The sequence below is a fragment of the Chiloscyllium plagiosum genome, unplaced genomic scaffold, assembly GCF_037043375.1.
Source record: "Chiloscyllium plagiosum isolate Xiang-an unplaced genomic scaffold, Cpla_swu_hap1 HiC_scaffold_35, whole genome shotgun sequence".
Taxonomy (NCBI): Eukaryota; Metazoa; Chordata; class Chondrichthyes; order Orectolobiformes; family Hemiscylliidae; genus Chiloscyllium; species Chiloscyllium plagiosum.
This window is the reverse complement of record NW_028270173.1, coordinates 39,684,695-39,700,361: the sequence shown is the minus strand read 5'-3', so window position 1 is coordinate 39,700,361 and position 15,667 is coordinate 39,684,695.

Here is a 15,667-nt window from a genome sequence, read left to right as displayed (position 1 = left end):
GGGGTAGATATAGTTTGGCAATGGGATTGGATATGATACTGTTTAGGAATGGAGATTGATGTGGAATACAATGTGAGATTGGGATTGTTATGGAATACAGTTTGGGAAAGGAGTTGATATTGGCTACAGTGTAGGAGTAAGGATTGATGTGGGATACTGTGTGAGAAGAGGATTGATGTGGGAATGAATGGTGAATATGGATCAGTGGGGAATACAATGTTGGAAATGGGGATTGATTCAGAATATAACTTGGCCATTGGTTCAGATATGATATATTGTGTGGGAATGGGGATTGATGTGAAATACAGCTTTGGACAGAGATTACATGTTGGAATGGGGATTGATGAGGGATACAGTGAGGGAATGAGATTAATGTGGGAATCAGTCAGGAATAGATATTAGTAGGAAATGTAATGTTTGAAATGGGGATTGATATGGGATATAATTGGGGAATGGGCTTTGATGTGGTAATCACATTGACATAGGACACATCATTGGAATGGAGATTGATGTGGGAATTGACTTGAGAATGAGGATTGATGCAGGATACAGTGTGTGGGAATCACATTTTATGGGATACATTGTGAGATTGAAATGAAAATGGAATACAGCTTTGGAAAGGAGTTGATATCAAGTACAGGGTGGGAATAATTGATGTGGGATATAGTGTGGGAATGGTATTGATGTGAGAATTAGTGGTAAATCTGGATAGTTGGGAATGGGGATTGATTTGGGAAATAATTTGGCAATGGTTTTGGATGTGGGATACTATGTGGGAATGGGGATTGATGTGGCAATCAGTGTGAAGAGGGATTAAAGGAAATGCAGTGTTGAAAATGATGATTGACTTGTGATATAGTTTGGGTATAGGATTTGATGTGGGATAATAAGTGGCAATTGCATTGATGTGGGACACATCATTGGAATGGAGATCGAGGTGGGAATCATTGGGAATGTGGATTGATGTGGGATACAATGTGGTAATGTGCAGCAATCACATTTATGTGGGATACATTGTGAGATTGGGATTGATATTAATTACAGCTTTGGAAGGAGTTGATATTAGTTACAGTGTGAGAGTGGGGATTGATGCAGTATGCAGTGTGGGAACGAAAAAGGATGTGGGGTGCAGTGTGGGAATAGGGATGGATGTGGAATACAGTGTGGGAATAGGGATGGATGTGGTATACAGAGTGGGAATAGGGATGGATGTGGAATACAGTGTGGGAATAGGGATGGATGCGGGATACAGAGTGGGAATGGGGATGGATGTGAGATACAGTGTGGGAATGGGATGGATGTGGAATACAGTGTGGGAATGGGGATGGATGTGGGATACATTGTGGGAATGGGGACAGATGTGAGATACAGTGTGGGAATGGGATGGATGTGGAATACAGTGTGGGAATAGGGATGGATGTGGAATACAGTGTGGGAATGGGGATGGATGTGGGATACATTGTGGGAATGGGGACAGATGTGAGATACAGTGTGGGAATGGGATGGATGTGGAATACAGTGTGGGAATAGGGATGGATGTGGGATACAGTGTGGGAATGGGGACAGATGTGAGATACAGTGTAGGAATGGGATCGACGTGCGTTCGGTGCTTGCTGCATAAGGTTACTCCTACCTCCTCCCAGCGAGTACATTTCTCAATCCCTTGTTCGCATTGTGTTCCAGAAGCTAGGGGCGGTGGCAGGCGCTGTGTAAATGCAAGTCTCTCCGCGATGCAACGCAGCAGGATGGCGAGATCCGCTTCTTTGGTCCAGGTTACCGGGTGGGTCAGGTTGAAAACCGGCGTGACTTTCCCCGGGCGTGGAATGCAACCGGAGCTGGAGGGGGGGAACCGCTTACGCTGATGCCTCCTGCCAGACCGGCTCGACCCAGCGCCGTGTGCATCACGGCTGTCTGGGGAGGCCGGGTGAAGCAGTGCGGAAGGCAGGAGGAAAAGTTGGGATAGAGCAATGGGGACTGTGGGCGCCCGGAGAAAACCCACGCAGACACGGGGAGAAGGTGGCAAATTGTCCAATCTGCCTTTTGGAAGTCCATCTACATCACATCAACTGCATTACCCTCATCGAACCCTCTCCGTGACCTCTTCAAAAACCTCAAGCACGTTTGGGGGAGGCAAGGTGGCTCAGTAGTTAGCACTGCACAGCGCCAGGGACCGGGGTTCGATTCCCGCTTCGCCTCGCATGACTGTGTGGGATTTTTTTGCCTTCTCCCCGCGTCTGTAGTAGTTACCTCTCACAGTCCAAAGATGTGCAGGTCAGGGTGAATTGGCTAGGTGCAGGCTAAATTGCCCGTAGTGTTAAGTTAGGGGTAAATAACGGGTTTCTCTTCGGAGGGTTGATGGAGACTTGTTAGCCGGAGAAAGGGAATCTGTAGGGAATCTAATCTTAAAAAGTTAGCTCGATTGGCGATGCTAAATTGCCCGTCGTGTCCAGGGATGTGCAGGCTAGGTGGATTAAGCATGCGGAATGCAGGGTTACAATAGAGGTGCTGGGGGGTTCGGAGTCGGGGAGGGGGGTGGTGGAGCGATGCTTTTCGGGGAATGGGTGCGGACTGGATGGGCCAAATGGCCTCTTCCGGCCGTAGAGGGATCCCTGATTCAGTGACAAGGGGAGGTCACCATTGAGGACAATTACATGGGACACGCTGCATGGTCGCGCCTCCCCCATTTACTAAAAGCTTCCTATTTGGTTCTGAATTCGCTTAAACTTCCAGATTTAACTTAAAAAAAAAACCGCAACGAGGAGACAATCTTGGCAGAAAGTGAGGACTGCAGATACTGGAGGTCAGAATCAAAAAGTGTGGCGCTGGAGAAGCGCAGCAGGTCACGCAGCATCCGAGGGGGCAGGAGAGATCTCGCTTTGGGCATGGGCCCTTCGTCAGGAACTTCTGTTCAATCGCCGACTCTCCTGCTCCTCGGACTCTGCCTGAACTTCTCCAGCAACCTCCCTTTCGTGCTCAGGAAATTGAGCGAACGCACCTTAAGAGACGCCGCCTCACTCCAGGGAACGGGCTGGAGACAGGAACAAAGCACATTTGCCAAGAAACGGCGAGGGCGACGTGTGAGGCAGAGAAGGTCGAGGGAGGACGGTGATGGGAGAGGAGAGATGGGATACTGGAAGAAAAAATCCGTGCAAAACAAAGGAACAGAAGCAGAGAGAGGGAGAGGGTAAGGAGGGCGAAGGGAAGTAAAGAGAGAGGGAGCAGGGAGAAGAGGGAGGGAGAGGGTAAGGGGGGGCGAAGGAAAGTAAAGAGAGAGGGAGCAGGGAGAAGAGAGAGGGAGAGGGTAAGGGGGGGCGAAGGAAAGTAAAGAGAGAGGGAGCAGGGAGAAGAGAGAGGGAGAGGGGGCAGAGAGAAGAGAGAGGGAGAGGGTAAGGAGGGCGAAGGAAAGTAAAGAGAGAGGGAGCAGGGAGAAGAGGGAGGGAGAGGGTAAGGAGGGCGAAGGAAAGTAAAGAGAGAGGGAGCAGGGAGAAGGGAGATGGAGAGGGTAAGGAGGGCGAAGGGAAGTAAAGAGAGAGGGAGCAGGGAGAAGAGAGAGGGAGAGGGTAAGGAGGGCGAAGGAAAGTAAAGAGAGAGGGAGCAGGGAGAAGAGAGAGGGAGAGGGGGCAGAGAGAAGAGAGAGGGAGAGGGTAAGGAAGGCGAAGGGAAGTAAAGAGAGAGGGAGCAGGGAGAAGAGGGAGGGAGAGGGTAAGGAGGGCGAAGGAAAGTAAAGAGAGAGGGAGCAGGGAGAAGAGAGAGGGAGAGGGTAAGGAGGGCGAAGGAAAGTAAAGAGAGAGGGAGCAGGGAGAAGGGAGATGGAGAGGGGGCAGAGAGAAGAGAGAGGGAGAGGATAAGGAGGGGGGCGAAGGAAAGTAAAGAGAGAGGGAGCAGACAGAAGGGAGATGGAGAGGGTAAGGGGGCGAAGGGAAGAGAGAGGGGGCAGAGAGAAGAGGGAGGGAGAGGGTAAGGCGGGCGAAGGGAAGTAAATAGAGAGGAGCAGGGAGAAGAGAGAGGGAGAGGGTAAGGGGGCGAAGGGAAGAGAGAGGGGGCAGAGAGAAGAGAGAGGGAGAGGGTAAGGCGGGCGAAGGGATATAGAGGGAAGGGGAGGTTTATTGAATGACAGAATGCAATGGGGTGCAATATCATTTGGGCGAGCTTAAATACACATAGAGAGATAGACACCGCTTGATTCTCCCCGAGTTTAAGCCGATTTTAACTCTCAGATATATCGGCTCCACGTTCTGGAGAGTTGGCTACGTTTTACCTGACACCAATACTCCCGGGCAGCGTTTTGCTGCTCCCAACGTCCACGGTAGTTTGTTCTTTCTGAGTCCAACCAGTGGCCCGCCCTTGACATATATATTAGCCAGACCACCGCTGTCTGAGAACCTAACTCCGCTTTTCTATGTACATAATTTCAAACCGCCGACCTGCATATGGAAGGAAACAGGCGCTGTTTAAAATACCATGGCCTGAAGTTCGGATATCCGAACCAAATTATCAATTCGCCCGCGTTGGGTTTTGAGAGATTGATCCTATTTTTTTTCTCCGAAGCTTCGTCCAATGAATTTTTTTTTTAATAAAAGCACCAATGAAATCGGTTTACCGGCGCACACGCTCTTTCTTTTAATCATCGTCCGTTAGTCGTTCGCTTGAGCGATTCCTCCGTCTGGTTTTCGTTGTCACAGGAGAGACAGAGTGAGAGAGGGAAAGAGAGAGAGAGACTCTGTGTGTGGGGAGGGGGGGTGGGAGGGGTGGGGGGGGGGCGGGGATGAGGGATCGATTGGAAGACAATTGGACCACAGCCGGCTTCAGATGTCCAGGCACAATTCTTGGGATGGTGGGAAATTAGCGCAAGAATTGCGTTTGGACAATCAGGAGCCGGGGTCCTCAAGTTCCCACCTCTCTCTCTCTCTCTCCCTCTCTAACCCCCACCCCTCCCACCCCGCGGCGTGGAAAAGGGAAGATGAGGGAGGTGGAACAGGAGTTCTCACTACCAACCCCGCTCCCCCACCCCCTCCATCCCAGGCTGTGGAAAGCAGGAATACCGCGCTTCCGCCGTCGCTTGGCCCCGCTCGGATCAAAGCGGAGTTGGGGATCCTCCCGCACCTTTCTCGAATGGTCTTCCACTGGTCTGCTCCCTGTGTCTCTGTCGCCATTGTGTGTTCCACCTGCTGGGTGTCCGGGGAGAGGAAGGAGGGGATGGGGAGGTGGGGATGGCGGATTTACTGGCGATCTCTGGGTGGGGTGGGGGTGGGGGGGGGGGGGGGGGGGGAATGAGGGTATACCAACCTGAAAGCAGCATCTCTGAGCTTCTTTTGTTATGTCGGGAAATTCCCTCTTTTTGCATCCCCCTGCGGCGTTGACTTTATCCCATCGCCGAGAGCGCTCTCTCTCTCCTCTCCCTGTGTCACTCTCTCCTCTCCCTGTGTCACTCTCTCCTCTCCCTGTGTCATCTTCTCCCTCCGCTGTGTCCAACTCGCCACTCTCTCACTCTGCCCGACCGTTGCCTCTCTCGGTGTGGCCTCACTCTTGGCTCGGGATGGTCTATCCTTTCCGGTTAAACCACTTGTCCCCGTCTCAGCGGAGCTGGATGGAGATGAGTGACTTCCCAACTCCGGGGGGGGGGGGGGGGGGGGGGGGAGGGGAGGGATGGCGTGGTTGCAGGAGGGGAGGGGAGGGGTTGCTGGCGGTGAGGGTCTCACTCAATCCCTCCCTCCCTCCTTCCTTCGGTCACTATGGCAGTGTGAAGGCTATTTAAGGTCTCCATCCAATTCCCCTCCTCCCTACACTCCTCCCTTACAACACCACCCACCCAACCATCCCTCCCTCCCCTCAGCCCTATACATACTGCAAAACACAGAAAGGTCTCACCTCAATACAGCCAGAAATCTTGTCAATGGAAACTCTGATACTGCTGTGCCTTGGACGATTGGTACGAGGGTTTGAGAAGGCGAGAGAGAGAGAGAGACACACACACAGCAAATAAGCGCAGTTCTTGTTATCTCTCTCCTAAAGACCGCTTTGTGTCATATCTAGAGCAGTGTCTTTTCTCTCTCTCTCTCTCTTGTTTAAAACAGGGGGGAGACCCAATAACAACTTTCTTTCACATCAAAACAGCAAAAAAAAACCCTATTCAATACATTGAGACGGTTCATAAAACTGTAGTGAGGCAGATACAGTCTGAAAACTTTTGCTGTTCTTTCGTTGCCCGTGTCCCTCGCACTCCCTCCCTCCCTCCCTCTTTCTCTCCTTTAATTTATCGGGCAAATAGTTTCTCCTAGTCTCCCGGGTCGCTTGGCAACCGAGGTACAAAGGGAGAGGGGAGAGAGAAAAGAAGAGAGGGAGAGAGAGAGAGATGAGAGAAAGAAGCAAGGACTAAAATGGCCGGCCAATCCAAAGTGAACGAGAAGTCCTGCGCTTGGAAATTCTCTTTCATTTCCAGAATCCAGGAAGGAGTTACTTTGGCGGCACAGAGTGGGATAGGGAGGGTAAGGTGGGTGGGGGGGGGTTGGGGGTGAAAACATACTTAGTTTGCAAGATGTCCAGTGACGAACACCCCCCCCCACACACACACACACACACACACCCAACCTCTCGCCATCCCCCCCTTCACCCATCACCCCCAAACATCACCTTTACCCCGTTGCCGCTTGCAGTGTGCCGAAGGTAGTTCATCTCCTAGCCTGGCTGCCCACCCAAGTCTCAACCTACATCACCCCCTCCTCCAACCCATCCAACATCTCTCCAACCTTAACCCTCTCCAAAATTTGCTGGTAAAAACTTTTAATGCAAGTTTTTCATCTCCCAATTGCCTGAGTGAGCGAACGTGAGTGAGGTACCGGGGCACAACTGGGTGGGAACTTAATTGGAAATTAGAAACGACGAACAAGGCTAACCTGAAACGCAATCTTTGAGAATGAATATGTCTCTCTATTTCTCCTGTCTAATGCGAACTTATCCTTCCAGAAGACTGAATGTTCTGTTTTCCAAAAAAAAGTTCTTTTTGTTCTTTTTTAGAAGTATATCACAAAACATTTAGTTTTGAAAATTACAGGTGTAATCTTTTTCATATTTACAATATACATTCTATGACATAGAGACTGAGAGCAAATCATTTCAAGTTGAAAATTGTTATGAAGTGCAATAGAATTCAGTTTTTTTAAAAATCCCCACACTTCAACTCTGAGGCGCCTCAGTCTAATTGTAATGCTTAATATTCACAACAGAAGTGAATGGCTTGGTAGATCAGGGATGCGTGTGTGTATGAGAGAGAGAGATTGTGTGTGTGTGTGTGTGTGAGAGAGAGAGAGAGAGAGAGATAGTGTGTGTGTGTGTGAGAGAGAGAGATAGTGTGTGTGTGTGTGCCTGTGTGTGACTATGTGTGTGCGAGAGAGTGTCTGCGTGTGTGTGTATGTGTGTGACCGTGTGTTTCTGTGTGATAGAGACAGTGTGTGGGTCTGTGTGTCTGTATGTATGTGCGTGTATTTTTTTGTGTGTGGCGGTGTGTCTGCGTCTGTGTGTGTGCGTGTCTGTCTGTATGTGTGTGGATCTGTGATGTGTGTGGATCTGTCATGTGTGTGTGTGTGTGTGTGTGTGTGAGGGTGTGTGTGAGGGTGTGTGTGAAGGTGTGTGTGTGGGTGGGTGTCCTAAGCAATATTCTCCCCAAATCCCTTCGCTTCTTCTCTTGTTTTCGGGAATATTATTAAACAGAAGCTTTTGTCGCCATCGCTGCGCGGTGTTTTGTTTGGGGGGGGGGGGGGGGGAGTTCAGTTTACAGCAGAGTGTGAGGTGGCGAATTCCTGTATTACTTATCGGTAACCAGCACCCCTCCAAAACTCTCCCCCCCACCAACCCCAGCTCCCAACCCTTCCTCCCTTCAAAACGGCAACGATGAAGCCAGAGGGACAATGAAAGGCTTTGCGCCTTCAGTCCCAGCGTGAGAAACGTTCAAGAGAACTCCTTTCAGTTATAAGCTTTCTGTATGAGGCTGCCGTTGCAAATTGCAATCGCATTGTCCCCCGAACACTTGGTCAAAGCAAGCGGGATAAGAAAGGCCAGGGGACCGCGATTAAAGAGAATGCGGGCACAAAGGGGGCGGCGTCTGGAGAGGATCAAAGACTGTTTATTCAGTTTGAAGGAGAAAGTTAACGGTTCTGCGGGGTTGAATACATCTGTGAAACACACATGCACCGAAATAACATTTCACATTAGCACACTCACGTTCAACATGTGTAACTCCGAATATCTAACGACTGACATTTTGAACTGACTCTTTAGACTTTAGGGAAGCCTGACGGGGTGACTGAGGTCATTTAGGTTATAAAAGGGTTCCGGTTCTATGGAGTAGATAAAGAGATGTTTCCACTTGTGGTGTGGTGGGGGGGAACCAGAATTCAGCCTCATCAATATGAGAGTCGCCAGCTCTACCTGATGGATAATGCGGACAGAAATGAAGTCCTGCTCCTCACTACCGCCGCATGTCCCCCCCCCCCCCCCCCCCCAGGCTTCCCAACCACCTTGTGCAGTAATTATTGCACAGCACGGAGCGTTGGGGTGCCATTTGTACACAGCAAGATCCCACGAACACAAGGTGATAATGACCAGATTAGCAGTGTGTTTTTTTTTGTTGTTGGAGATAATCACGATTGGGGCCACTGATATTGGACAGACCTTCTACACTGTTCAAGCGGAATCTTTTCTATCCCTAGTTGATCGAGACTCATTTTCAATTCCAGACTCGAGGAATCGCGCTTAAATTCCACCAGCTGCTGTGGTGAAGTATTTCAGTTAACAGCACAACACCAGCATCTCTCTAGGTGAGCCCCGGCTGACCCAAGGAGAAATGAGAGTGGGTTGGATGTGGGAGTCGCGCCCATGCAAAGTGATTGAGGCTGGGAAACACGAAAGGTGTAGAAAGGCCTGTGGATTGGTTTTGATGATGGGAGAACTGTGGATTTGAATGGTCGGCTCCAGCGCTGCGAACTCTTCCCAATATGCAACATAGCTATATCCTCTCATTAATCGTGTGCAATCTATATACTGCAGTAAATAATTGTAGAGGACATTTTACGTTTGTATCAGAATGGCACTGAGCATTAAATAAAAACCGAATGAACTGCGGATGGTAGAAATCAGAAACTGAAATTACTGGAAAAGCTCAGCAAATCTGTGGAGAGAAATAGGTTTTGAGGAAGGGTTACTGGACCCGAAACGTTAACTCTGATTTCTCTCCACAGGTGCTGTCAGACCCGCTGAGCTTTTCCAGCAATTTCTATTTTTGATACTGAATACAATGTTTCAGGAGCACTAACCCAGAGGAATTGAATTCAATCGCGCAGATTTAAGAAGTTTGGCAAGGGTAGCAGGGTTGAGTTGAAAGGAAAGTTTTTTTTAACACTGTAATTTGTGGCCTGCAATAGATTTCGGGGGAAAAATAGCTGATTCCTGAGTAACTTTCGAACGGGAATTGGGTAAGTATTTACAGGGCTGTGGGCAAACAGAAGGCGAGTGGGCTAACGTGATAGCTCTTTCAAAACGATGGGATAAGTATGATGGACTGAATGACTTACTTTTCCATTCTATGATATGCAGCGCCCTAATTGATTAGATTCCCTACAGTGTGGAAACAGGCCCTTCGGCCTAACAAGTCCGCATCGACCCTCGAAAGAGTGACCCACCCAGACCCATTTCGCTCGGACTAATGCACCTAACACTGTGCGCAATTTAACATGGCCAATTCACCTGACCTGCACATCTTTGTGACTGTGGGAGGACATCAGAGGAAACCCACGCAGAATTTGCAAACTCCACACAAGACAGTCGCCCGAGGCTGGACTCGAACCTGAAACCTTGATGCTGTGAGGCAGCAGTGCTAACCACTGAGCCACCAGTAATCCGATATTTAACAAATGTTATACTATACATTATAAAGATCATCCCTGTATGAATGGTATAGCTGCGTGGCCTTGCCTCTCCCTGCCTCTGTAATCTTGCCCTTCAATCTTGGCAAATCTCAGCACTCTCACAACCCTGGCCTCTTGACAAAGCTTTAATGCCATTACTTCCCCTTTGACGGTCATGGCTTCAGGTGTCTGGACCACACACTCTCCATGTCCCTATCTCACGTATTGTTTTTTAAAAAGCCATGACGTGGCAGTGCTAGTGTTTGGACTGGGGGTGGGCAAGGTCAGAAGTCACACGACGCCAGGTTATAGTCCAACAGGTTGATTTGAAATCACAAGCTTTCGTCGTTGTTTTAAAACATATCCCCGTGTAGACAGTACTAAACACGAATCAAGGAATCATAGAATCAATAGACAATAAGTGCAGGAGTAGGGCATTCAGCCCTTCGAGCCTGCACCGTCATTCAATATGATCATGGCTGATCATCCTTAATCAGTATCCTGTTCCTGCCTTATCTCCATAACCCTTGATTCCACTATCTTTGAAAGCTCTATCCAACTCTTTCTTAAATGAATCCAGAGACTGGGTCTCCACTGCCCTCTGGGGCAGAGCATTCCACACAGCCACCACTCTCTGGATGAAGAAGTTTCTCCTCATCTCTGTCCTAAATGGTCTACCCCGTATTTTTAAGCTGTGTCCTCTGGTTCGGCACTCACCCATCAGCAGAAACATGTTTCCTGCTGCCAGAGTGTCCAATCCTTTCATAATCTTATATATCTCAATCAGATCCCCTCTCAGTCTTCTAAACTCAAGGGTATACAAGCCTAGTCGCTCCAGTCTTTCAGCGTAAGGTAGTCCCACCATTCCAGGAATTGACCTTGTGAACCTACGCTGCACTCCCTCAATAGCCAGAATGTCTTTCCTCAAATTTGGAGACCAGAACTGCACACAGTACTCCAGGTGTGGTCTCACCAGGGCTCTGTACAGCTGCAGAAGCACCTCTTTGCTTCTATACTCAATTCCTCTTGTTATGAAGGCCAGCATGCTATTAGCCTTCTTCACTACCTGCTGTACCTGCATGCTTGCCTTCATTGACTGGTGTACAAGAACACCCAGATCTCTCTGTACGGCCCCTTTACCTAAATTGATTCCATTGAGGTAGTATTCTGCCTTCCTATTCTTGCCACCAAAGTGGATAACCATACATTTATCCACATAAATCCCCACAGTGCAGAGAGAGAGAGAGGCCATTCGGCCCATCGAGCCTGCACCGCTCCTCCGAAGAGCAACCCACTCAGCACCGTAACCTCGTGTGGCTCACCCACCTAACCGGCACACCCCTGGACACTTTGGTCTTGGCCTTACCTGTTAACGCTCCCATAGATCACCTCAGCGCCCTGTTGTGTGTAGTTTCCGCTATCCATGCCCAAAGCCTACAGTGAATCATCCCTGTCCCCTGACCTCCACTGGCTCTCAGTCAGCCACCACCATACCATCCTCGTCTTCAAACCTCAACCGCGTGGCAACACCCTTCACCATCCCTGTCATTGCCACAAGCCCTACGCGTTAAACTCATCACCAGTTGTCTTTCTCTTAGGAAAGAGCAGCCCTTTGAGACTATGGCGAGTTTACCTTTACAACCCTGTGAGATCACTGCACTCCTTGAACGACTTTGGACTCCTTGAATATGCCTGATTTCAATTGCTCCAGCAATGGTGGCGGGCGCCTTCAAGTACCTGGAGCTCTGAAATTCACCTCCCACCTCCCCCTCAACCTACCCCAAACTCTCCGACTCTCTACCTCCCTCTCCCACCCAAAACCGAACTCTCTGTGACTAATGTTTTTGGTCGCCTGTTTTCTAGAAGAGAATAGTATATTCTTTTCATCTCCTTATGTGCGTCTGTGTCTGTATGATAATTACTCCTATTAAGCATATTGAAGGTGCTTTGTAAATGTAAATTTTTATTGTTGTCTGCAGTGATACTCAGCACCGCCGTGTTTAAACTGCGGTCAAGGCCAGACATCCCGATAACTATGAAGAGGCCAGATTGTAACAAATAAAATCAAGCAGCCGGCAAAGTGGCGAGAGATCTGCTGTCGCCACACTGGCCTTTTGTTAGAGAGCGCTGATCTGACATTCCTTGTGGGGATTGCGTTCCCCCCACCCCAAACAAAAATATTTAAATATACCCAACAAGAGAGCTAAGTCTAATTCTGCCCAGAGCATGCACCGTGTTTCTGAATTGCAGGGGGTGGTGATAGTACCTCCTGGTGGCAGAATCTCAGTACTGCACTGGCCTTCACTAAAGTTGTCCCGTTGATCGGCCTTGGAAAGTTTTCGATTACCTCAAATGCTTATGATTTGGAGGTGCCGGTGTTGGACTGGGGTTTACAAAGTTACAAATCAGACAACATCAGGTGGTTGTGGAGGACACAATTGTAAGACATATGAAGGAAGTGAGACTATCATGGTCATTGTAACAGATGAGAGATTTAACAAACAATCAAGGTATTTTTCAATGTGTAATTTCAGTTACATCACACTGTAACCTTTTGCTATGAATTCTGTGTCTTACAATTGTGTCCTCCTGATGAAGGAGCGGCGCTCCGAAAGCTAGTGCTTCCAATTAAACCTGTTGGACTATAACCTGGTGTTGTGTGATTTTTTAACTCAAATGATTAGAGCGTGGACACGTCTGTCGCGGGGTTCCTGTCGATCGTAGGATCAGATTTACACAAAGCCTGCCCGACCTTACAAGATTCTCAATCGCACTGCACAAGTCTTACACCGAGCGTAACAGTGGAAGAGACTGACAAGATAAATTCTCTGAACTAGTCACCCTGAACTCAAGCAATTGCTCTGGGGACATGCTCCAGCGATTTTGTTGGCTTTTAACTGCTCTGTCCATTTAGGGAGCGACAATGAATACTGTTCGAGCTAGCAAAACCCGCATCGCAGGAACAAAGAAGGCAAAAAAAAATTAACATTGCTGCTAAATACCATATCACATTCATAAAGGAAACGAAAAATATTTAGCTGAAGAGCTTCGGAGTGCAATTTGACTAGAACCGATAACCATGATTTCCCCGACCTGGTGTGTTAGATGTGGCAACTTGCATTGATTCAACTCAAAGTAGAGAAGGGGAGGGAGGGGTAATGGGGGGATTATTTGAATATATTTAAGGTCGAATGAGACCAATTTTTCATCAACAAGGGAGTCGAAGCGGTCGGCAGGGGCGCGAGAGCGATGGAAATATGGAGTTAAGGTCACAAATCGATCAGCCACGATGTAAGAGACTGAATTACCTGTAGGTGTTCCTGTTTCTTGTGTCCTTTCATGACCTCAGGGTGTCTGAGGGCACTTTCCAATACGTTTTGTTTATGAGCCGCCGTCGTTACTGTTCGCGTGACCGCCAACATGAGCACAGAAAGATCCCACAAGCGACGGTTGACTTGTGTTTTGGCTTTCTTTAGATTCACTGTAGGGAATATACGGCGTGGAAACAGGTCCTTCGGCTAAACCAGTCCACACCGACCCTCTGAACAGCAGCCCACCCAGACCCATTCCCCTACATTGACCCCTGGCTAAACCACCTAATACTATGGGACAATTTAGCATGGCCAATTCACCCAAACTGCACATCTTTGTGACTGTGGGGGGAAACTGGAGCACCCGGGGGAAACCCACGCAGACACGGGGAGTATGTACAAACTCAATACGTTTTGACGGTAACGTCGATTCTCCTGCTCCTCGGATGCTGCCTAACCTGCTGTGCTTTTCCAGCACCGCACTCTCGACTCTGATTTCCAGCATCTGCAGTTCCTCACCTTGGCCCAGGGACTGGTGTGTCCGCCTCGTTGTTGTGCCTGGAAGCCACAACCTTGTGGCCCAGGGTGAGAAACATCTTTCTCACAAAGGAGAACAGAAAGTCTTGCAAGAGTTCTGCAGGGCCTGGTATCATCTGTGGGAGAGTCACTGGACCCGAAACGTAACACTCCACGGAGGCTGTTGGATCTTTTTTTTTCAGCAATTTGTTTCTGATTCCCAGCATCCGCAGATCTTTCGGTTTTTATTTAACATATTTTACACTGCGGGTGCACGACTGAAGCATTGCAACGCCACCAGGTCTCCCCGAGAATCCACCTCTTCTTCCCACATGAGTCAAAACGTTGACATGTGGAGCATTTTTAGAAAAAGGGGAGATCGAAGACAAAATGGCCATGCAAGGAGTGGTTAGAATGTGGAAATCATGACCCCAGGGAGCTGTTGAGCCTAATCGTGTATCGACTTTATCCCTTAAATTATTCTGAATTCATCCCACCCACTGACATTGGCACCTTTTTTGCTCTTTTCCCAATCAACGGGTTCAGAGATGTTATTACGCACTTCCCCAAGGCGAACTGGGACTTGAACTGTAACCTCTTGGCCCAGAGATAGGGAGACAGCAGCACCCCTTTTGTACTCTGGATACTGTACAGTATAAGGCATTGAACTGTTTGAGAGATTTGAGCCCTTTGCCTCAACCTGTTGCTTTCCAGTTCTTAGAATCCCGTCAATGTGGAAGCAGGCCATTCAGACCATACTGACATTTTCATTTCAAAAATATACTTTATTCATAAAATAATTTGATGGTCTGTACAATTGGTCAAGCCATACATACGTAAACATTTACATACAGAGATTAGAATTTATTATTTGTATATACAGGTCTGTACGTTTATCAATCATATGTCCATATGATTAGCTGAGGCGTCAGCAGAGCCCAAATGACTGCGTGGGCCCCCTGTTCTTCGTTAGGCAGGCAGATGTTACACGGTGGCCTTTCCCCACCACGCCTTGGCGGCAGCTGCCCCAAGCTGTTGGAAAGCTCTGGCAATGAGGCATTCTGCCAAATAGGAACCGCTCGATAGGATCCACCCTCTCCTTTTCCCGAAGGGTCTCAAGGACACTACGTGCTGACCACTTCCTGATGGACTTGTGGTCAAAGGTGTTTTTCTTACACCTGGTCACAGGTAGACGGGTCTATCCGCTCAAGGATAGATTACCTGTTTGTGTCCCGAACGCTCTCAGTCAGATCCACCGACGTCAAGCCAGTGTTCCTCTCTGACCACTGCCTCCTGCTGGCTGACTGTCACCTATAGGACGATCAGCGGGCTGGTAAGGGAACGTGGAAGTTGAACACAAAACTGTTGACCCCGGGAAATATCGAAGAGCTCAAGAGGGACTACGCAGGTTGGAGAACCATGAAGCCCCTCTTTAGTCCCCAGCGGACTGGTGGGAAACAGTAAAAGGGAACATCAAGATGTTCCTCATCCTTTAAAGTATTCAGGAGGCGAGAGAGAGGTGGGGAAAACTGTCCCAGCTCCAGGAAAGTATGCAGAACCTGCTCCTGCTGCAGACGATGGGGGTTGATGTCATGGAGGACCTCAAGGAGGTGAAGGGCCTCGGAGGCCTCCAAGATAATCTTCTGGTCCAGGGTCCGCTCGGTGGAGCAGGACGAGACGTGCTCACATTTCTTCTTCCAGAAGGTGCACAAAGAGAGCTCTGTGCTCAGCAGCCTGAAGGAAGAAGATGGCTCAGTAACGTCATCTCAGGCTGACGTCATGAGGATCAGTAAATCCTTCTATACCAGTCTGCATGACGCGAAGCCGACCGACAGAACGGCCTCCCAGTCATTCCTGTCCTCTACCACAGAGGTTTTAGACGACAGAACACGGAGAGGCTGGACCAGCCGCTATCTCTGGATGAGCTGACCAAGGCCTCGA